Raw genomic sequence first — 6585 nt, 5'->3', positions numbered from 1 at the left:
GACGGGAGGAGCCGTGAGGGGGAGAGAAAGGAATGCCCAGTGCGAGGGTGCCGAAAGGTGCGAGGGTGCCTAGCGAAGGGAGGCCGGCATGGTAGGAGAAGACGGCGAGCGGGAGATGCACCGGCGAAGCCCTGCTCGAAACCCTAGCCATGGGGGCGGGGCTGCGAGCGGGCGATAGATGCCGGGAGCGGAGAATCTGGCCGCGGGGGAGGGAGGCGCGGACTGTGGGGAGCTCGGGTACATGTTGCGCGGTGCCGGAACTCGCCGGAAGCGGTCGGCATGGGTGGTGGCGGCGGCGGCGGCGAGGACTTCTGGGCGAGAGGGAGAGGAGGTGAGCGCGAGCCCGAGCCCGTGTGTGTTTGGGTATTTTTTTTCGTTACAAAAAGTGAAACGTTACCCACTTAGAAATAGGACTGCGGGTCAAATTCCCAGAAACGGAAGGAGTTTTTTAAAAAAACGCCGACGACGTACGACCAGAAGCGGTCGCTGGTTTATTAGTAAGGTAAAGAGGTAAAGATAGAAGGACGAGTAGTTCTACTTGTATGAACTGATGGATTATGGATGGGCTTAGGCCCATACAACCCATTAACGGTGGCGCAAAGGACGCTCGCTGAGCCATGGCACGTCGATCGATGATTTACCAACGAAGGCATGCGCACGTCTTCGTCTCCGCCTCCCCCGCACGCCGCCTCCTCGTCTTCCTCAGTGTCGCTAGTCGTAGCCGCCGCCTCCTCTTCCCCCTCTCTCTGCTTCCTTGTCCACCCCCTCGCTCAAGGAGGCGCATACGAGCGGCGGGGGCGGCGGATCTGCGGGAAACATAGGAAGGCAGGAGGTGGGACGGAGCGGATTGGCGGCGGGAAGTTCCGGGAGGAGCACGAGGTAGAGCTGATTCGTTCGACGGCACGTCGTGGCAGGTGGCAGGACGACTCGCCTCCTTGCCATCATCGCAGCCGTCGATTCCCCCGATTTTGAGGTATGACATCCTCTCCCGTCCCACCTCCACTTGAATATTTAATTAATCATTGGTGAATCCAGTGTGTTTCGCACGATCTATTTATTCTTTGTAAGAGTTATTGATCTATTCATAATTTCTTATATGCCATCTGTCGAGAATTATGACCTAAAACATTACCTCGAGTTTTTCTTACGATAACACTTTGGTATTGTCGGCGTCGTGCTGTAGGATGGTCTGGGCGGTCCGGAGCACGCTGTTGCTTCTCCTGCAGCAGAACGACAGCCACATCGTCGCGTCCGGGGACAGCTCTTTGTCCACTTGCACAGCCCCTCAGCATCGCCTTTAAGTTCGCCGAGATGGACTACGTTGCCAAAGGCAAGCGGCCGCTCCTCTGCCCCCCTCTCCACCCCGCTATTTGAATTTCTGGTGATTTCCGGGACATTGGTTAGCCGCTTAAAGCTGAGAGAGGTTGAGGCGAAATAATCTCAAATTCTTAGCCAAATTCAGCTAGCAAGTTATGTTTAAGTTCGTTTTGAATTACACCCAGATAGCCGTGGATCCATGTGGTAAGTTAATTGTAATAATACACTTTAGTTTGAGGCTAGAAAGTTTGGGTGAATGATTCCAATCAAATTCTCAACTGAATGAAGCAGCAATTATGGGGTGCTTCACCAGGATCGGACTGTCTAATTCTGCTACTTTCTGCTATGCTTGTTGTGGTGTATGCTTCATATGTAGAAAGTAATATCCACTTCTGCACTTGTGTTAGTACTACTGCTTTAAATCGTGGTAATCCCCTGGACTTGTTTAAGGCCAGGAGGTTCGGCCTAGATGGTCTAAAACTCTAAATTAATTTTCAACTTGATCAAACCAGGAATTATTGTGTGCACATAAGGATTAGAGTGTCTTTTTCTGATATTTTGATATGCTTGTTCTGATGTACTCTTAAGGTGTTGGAAGTTCCAATCTACTTCTGCACTTATTTTAGTACTACTACTTAGCAAACCAAGTGTGCAGCCATTTCGGATTATAGATGTTATTGTGTTACAGAGACCTCACATACTCATGCCTGCTTGATGACTGACTTGGTGCCATCTAGGCTTTGTTTGGTGGTCTTGTCTGATTACTTCGTCTTACGTGGTTGTAGGTTAATGATTTACTGGAGATATCCAAGACGATTTCAACATTACCCTCCATGGTTGAGCATCACATTCAGAAAGGCAGTGTCAGGCAGCCAGGGAGCCATACATGGAACCTACTGAGGGTTAAGCATGGTTTTGATACAGTGAAAGTTCTGTTTGAGTAGATATTGGTCACAGAGTAAGTTCAAGTTGCAAATGGGATAGTGAAGTCACTTATAATATGTTGTGATAAAAGAAAACTTATGTTATGTTGTCGACCCTTTGGTTTGCTACTCTTAGATGCCTGTTGAGTAAATGTTATCTGAATCCTCACATTTTCTTTTGTTTCAGAGGCAACTCCATGAAGGACGCAGCGTCCAAGGCTTATGCTCAGGTGTTTGCTCTTCACCATGGCTGGGCCATAAGGAAAGCAGTATGTGCTAGAATGTACGCCCTTCCTTCTAAGTCGCAGCTCTTGAAGAAACTGAATGAAGATGGTGAGTATGTCTTCGTCTCCAGAACACTGATTTATCTCTCTTTAGTTTACACATGTTATTACATTGAACTTCCATGCCAAGAAAGCAACTCATAAAATTAGCTGACATGATCAGATCACATTGCTTTTTGGTTGCCTTAGAAAGCATTGAAACTTCTAGGCGCTCTACCTCCAAAAACTTTACTCGAAGCCTACCACTACAACACGGTAGATAATAGGAGGCGCTCAAAAATGCCTTCGAAAGCTTTGAAAACGCCTCCAAAAGCCTGTCGAGGCATTCCTAAAAAACGCTAAGGACTGTCGCGACGGGATAGACATACGCCGACACTGCTAGAGATTGCCACGGCCGCTCCATTTTGAGGCGTTTTTATAGAGTGCCTCCAATTCCCGTCAGACTCTCTGACGGGCCATAAAAATAGAGGCGTGCTTCCACTGAAGCCGATCTCATCTTATCTAAAGATTATTATATGCCCAACCAAGATCAAATTCTTTCGACCCCTTGCCCTAGGCATGTCAAATAAATTGGATCACAGCGCACTCTACAAGTCTACTTCTCATCATGAGACCTCTGTCTACTTCTGTACTCTAGATCTTAGAAGATATGAGACGGTTCTCCTTTTAAACAGGCAAACTTTCATCTCCGTAAGCAGTATGGGATTAAATAAACCCTTCTACTTTGTTTTCTGTCAGGAAGTACTATATTTTTATACGCTGGTAGCTAACCGCCGTACACGGCAAGATTTCAGCCGATGATCCATGTCCCTACGCGCGTGCTGTCGGTTTTCTTCCACGCGCTGCTGCTGTTACCTGAAAAGGTCAGCCTAAAACTGATGATCAGCGTGCCACCAATTTCGAGGCCATCTTTTGTCGGGAAGATCGATCAGTTTGGAGGCAATTTGGATGAGCGCCTCAAATCCCCATCTTCTCTGTACACACCTCATCAAAACTGAACCAAGAGTCATGGTTAGATGGTGTGTGTGAACATGGTTTGAACTGTGATATTTCTTGGTGAGAGCAAACTAAGCCTTTTCATTTCTTTATTAACTAAAATATTGATCGACGAAGCTGATGCCTCTGCTTACTTGTGGTTAGTGGTTACCAAAATTAATAATGATCTCTGAAGACGAGTATTGGATTAAAGAAAACATAGAGTTATAATCAGCCAAATTTAAATTTGATTGTTTGTAGGCGTATTCTAAAACTGGTATAATAATGTTAAATGTGGGATTGTAATTTCTTTTTATGCATGCAGGATTGATTTTTCTTTCAGAGCTTATTATCATTCGATCTTAGCTAATTGCTCCTTCTATTAGCTTTCTGTGGATGTATATTTTGTTCATTTGTGAAGAAGACTCCTTGAGATTTCATACTTGGGATCAACTCCCTTGACATATAGTACTTCTAGGTTACCATCAGTTAGACATTTAGTGATGGTGTAAGTTGTTGTATTGCTTGTACAACTGTCATGGTTCAGATTTGGACATTTTCAGTTGGTTGAAAAGATCATGTTATTGAATTAAGTGACAACACGTTAACAAATACGTCAGCTTGATTAGTGCGCCCAATCCCGCATCAAGAGGTGCTACCAGGTGGCGCCCCAACCACTAGTATAAAACAATAATCTCTGGTTATTCTCTAAGCCCCATGAATGTGCATGCCAAGTGGTGAGAAGTTAGGTGAGAAGTTTAGTACCATACTGCTAGAGTAAGAAGAGTGAGACCTCTTTATAACAGTTGTTCTACCACTTGCTATTGGAGCTTGGGAATAGGAGCTTTATACGCGCGCTCCTCCTCCACCGCCTGCCTCACCTCACCTTGTCACGACGTGATGTGCGCGCGGGTGCTTCCTCTACTTTCCCTGCATCAACACCATGGTCGAAGACGCCGCTGCCAAGAAGAAGGCCACAGACGATGCCAAGGCTGCTGCTGCCGCCGCCACGTTTGCCTGGCCAACCGGAGGGTATGATATGTGCATCCCTCGTTTACTCATACATGTGCTAGCTACATATATGTTGTTCATAGATGTTTCAGTTCTATGTACTGTACGTGCTCACATGCTTAGGCATCGGTATGAGATGCATACCGTATTTGCCATGTTTATTGCTTACTCGTGGATTAGATTAGTCAGAAAAGTGCTAATATTTCCAACAATCCAAAAACCTTATTTCAGGCACTTTTCGACTCATGGCTTTGCTGTTACTTTGAAACCGGAAAAGTTTACCAGGATGCATTTTAAGCGTTGGCAGACTAGGACCACCTTGTGGCTCACCGCGTTGAACGTGTTCTTGGTTGGAGGTGTGTCTCCCACGCTAACGTTTGCTCCTGAACAGGAGAATGCGTTTAGGAAGGCAACCACCAGCTTTATCGGAGCCGTTCTTACTATGATCGGAGACAAGCTGGTTGACGCATATCTCCATATGCGCGTTACCCAGAATTTGAGGGATGTGCTCGAAGCTAAATTTAGCGCAACAGATGCTGGAACGAGTTGTATGCTATGGAACAGTTCCATGATTACAAAATGGTTGATAATTGTTCTGTATTGGACCAGGCCCATGAGATACAATGCATAGCTAAGGAGCTGGAGCTCCTGAAGTGTGAGTTACCAGACAAGTTTGTCAAGGGTTGCATTACTGCAAAACTCCCTCCTGGAAGTAGTAACTTTGCTACCTCTCTCAAGCACTTGAAAATGTGAATTCTTTGTTCAGGATGTCATCGATCATCTAACTGTTGAGCAGAACTCGAGAGCAAATGAGTCACACGTGAAAGGGGCAGAGGGTTCTTCTAATGCCAGTATGGTGCAGAAGAATTCTCACAAGTTCAAGGGAAAGAATTTTGTCCAGCAGAATACTACCTTTAAGAAGAAGGGTAAAAAGAAAGACAAAAAGAGAGATGGCTGCTTTACTTGTGGTTCAGAGGAACACTGGGCAAACAAGTGCCCAAACAAGTACAAGAAGCCAGGTCAGGACTCCAAGACTGCCAACGTCACTCTAAGCGACAATGATGTGGCATCTGGGTATGGTAATCTGTTTACCGTACTTTCTGTTTGTTAGTCCACCGATTGGTGTTGACACTGGAGATATTCATGTGTGTGCTGATGTGTATTTGTTTTCTTCTTACTAGGTCACACAACATTGTTCCATCCTGATGGGGAATAACTTGCTTGCTTCTGTTCATGGTGTTGGCATGGTAGATCTAAACTTTACTTCGGGAAAGATCATACAACTGAAGAGCGTGCAGCATGTCCCCGCCATCAAGAAGAATCTCTTTAGTGGCTCCCTTCTATGTCAAGAAGGGTTTAAGTTAGTACTTGAGTCCAACAAAGTAGTCGTATCTCGGTATGGAATATTTGTTGGGAAAGGATATGATTGTGGTGGTTTGTTCCACCTTTCCCTGGGGGATTTCTATAATAAAATCGTGAACCAAATTCATTCTAATGTGTACGAATATGAAATTTGGCATTCACGACTTTGTCACATAAATTTCGGTTGTATGACGTGGCTGGCTAAGATGGATTTAATCTCGAGTTTCACTTTAGCCAAAAGCCCTAAGTGCCATACATGTGTGCAAGCAAAGCAACCTTGTAAGCCTCATAAGCCTGCGAAGGAGAGACACCTGGCTCCATTAGAGCTCATACATTCAGATTTCTATGAGATAATGGTGTGTTGACTAAAGGTGAAAATAAATAAATCATAACTTTGATTGATGATTCCACTAGATTCTGCTATGTGTATTAGTTAAATACAAAGGATGAGGCTCTACACTACTTTAAAATCTATAAGGCTGAAGTTGAGAACCAACTTGAGAAGAAATTAAAACGAGTCTGATCTGATCGTGGTGGAGAGTACTTTTCTCCACCAACAAAAGTTGTGGCTAGCACTTTTTTCCACTAGTGTTGCTAATATTCTTATAAAGCTTTGGATAAAGCTGACCTAGAGTGACAAAAGACATATGTCCCAGCCTGCGATGAAGAAGAAATTCCTCCAGTGGAGAGTGAGACAACACAACAGCAATAGT

At 45.1% G+C, this 6585-nt stretch overlaps 1 pseudogene; it reads left to right on the top strand.

The window, feature by feature from the left end:
- Positions 1-279: 279 nt before the first annotated feature.
- On the top strand, positions 280-5570 carry LOC123172471 (accelerated cell death 11-like; annotated as a pseudogene).
- The last annotated feature ends 1015 nt before the right edge of the window (positions 5571-6585 follow it).

Source organism: Triticum aestivum, unplaced genomic scaffold, assembly GCF_018294505.1.
Source record: "Triticum aestivum cultivar Chinese Spring unplaced genomic scaffold, IWGSC CS RefSeq v2.1 scaffold97142, whole genome shotgun sequence".
NCBI lineage: Eukaryota > Viridiplantae > Streptophyta > Magnoliopsida > Poales > Poaceae > Triticum > Triticum aestivum.
This window is presented reverse-complemented; position numbering and strand designations above follow the sequence as displayed.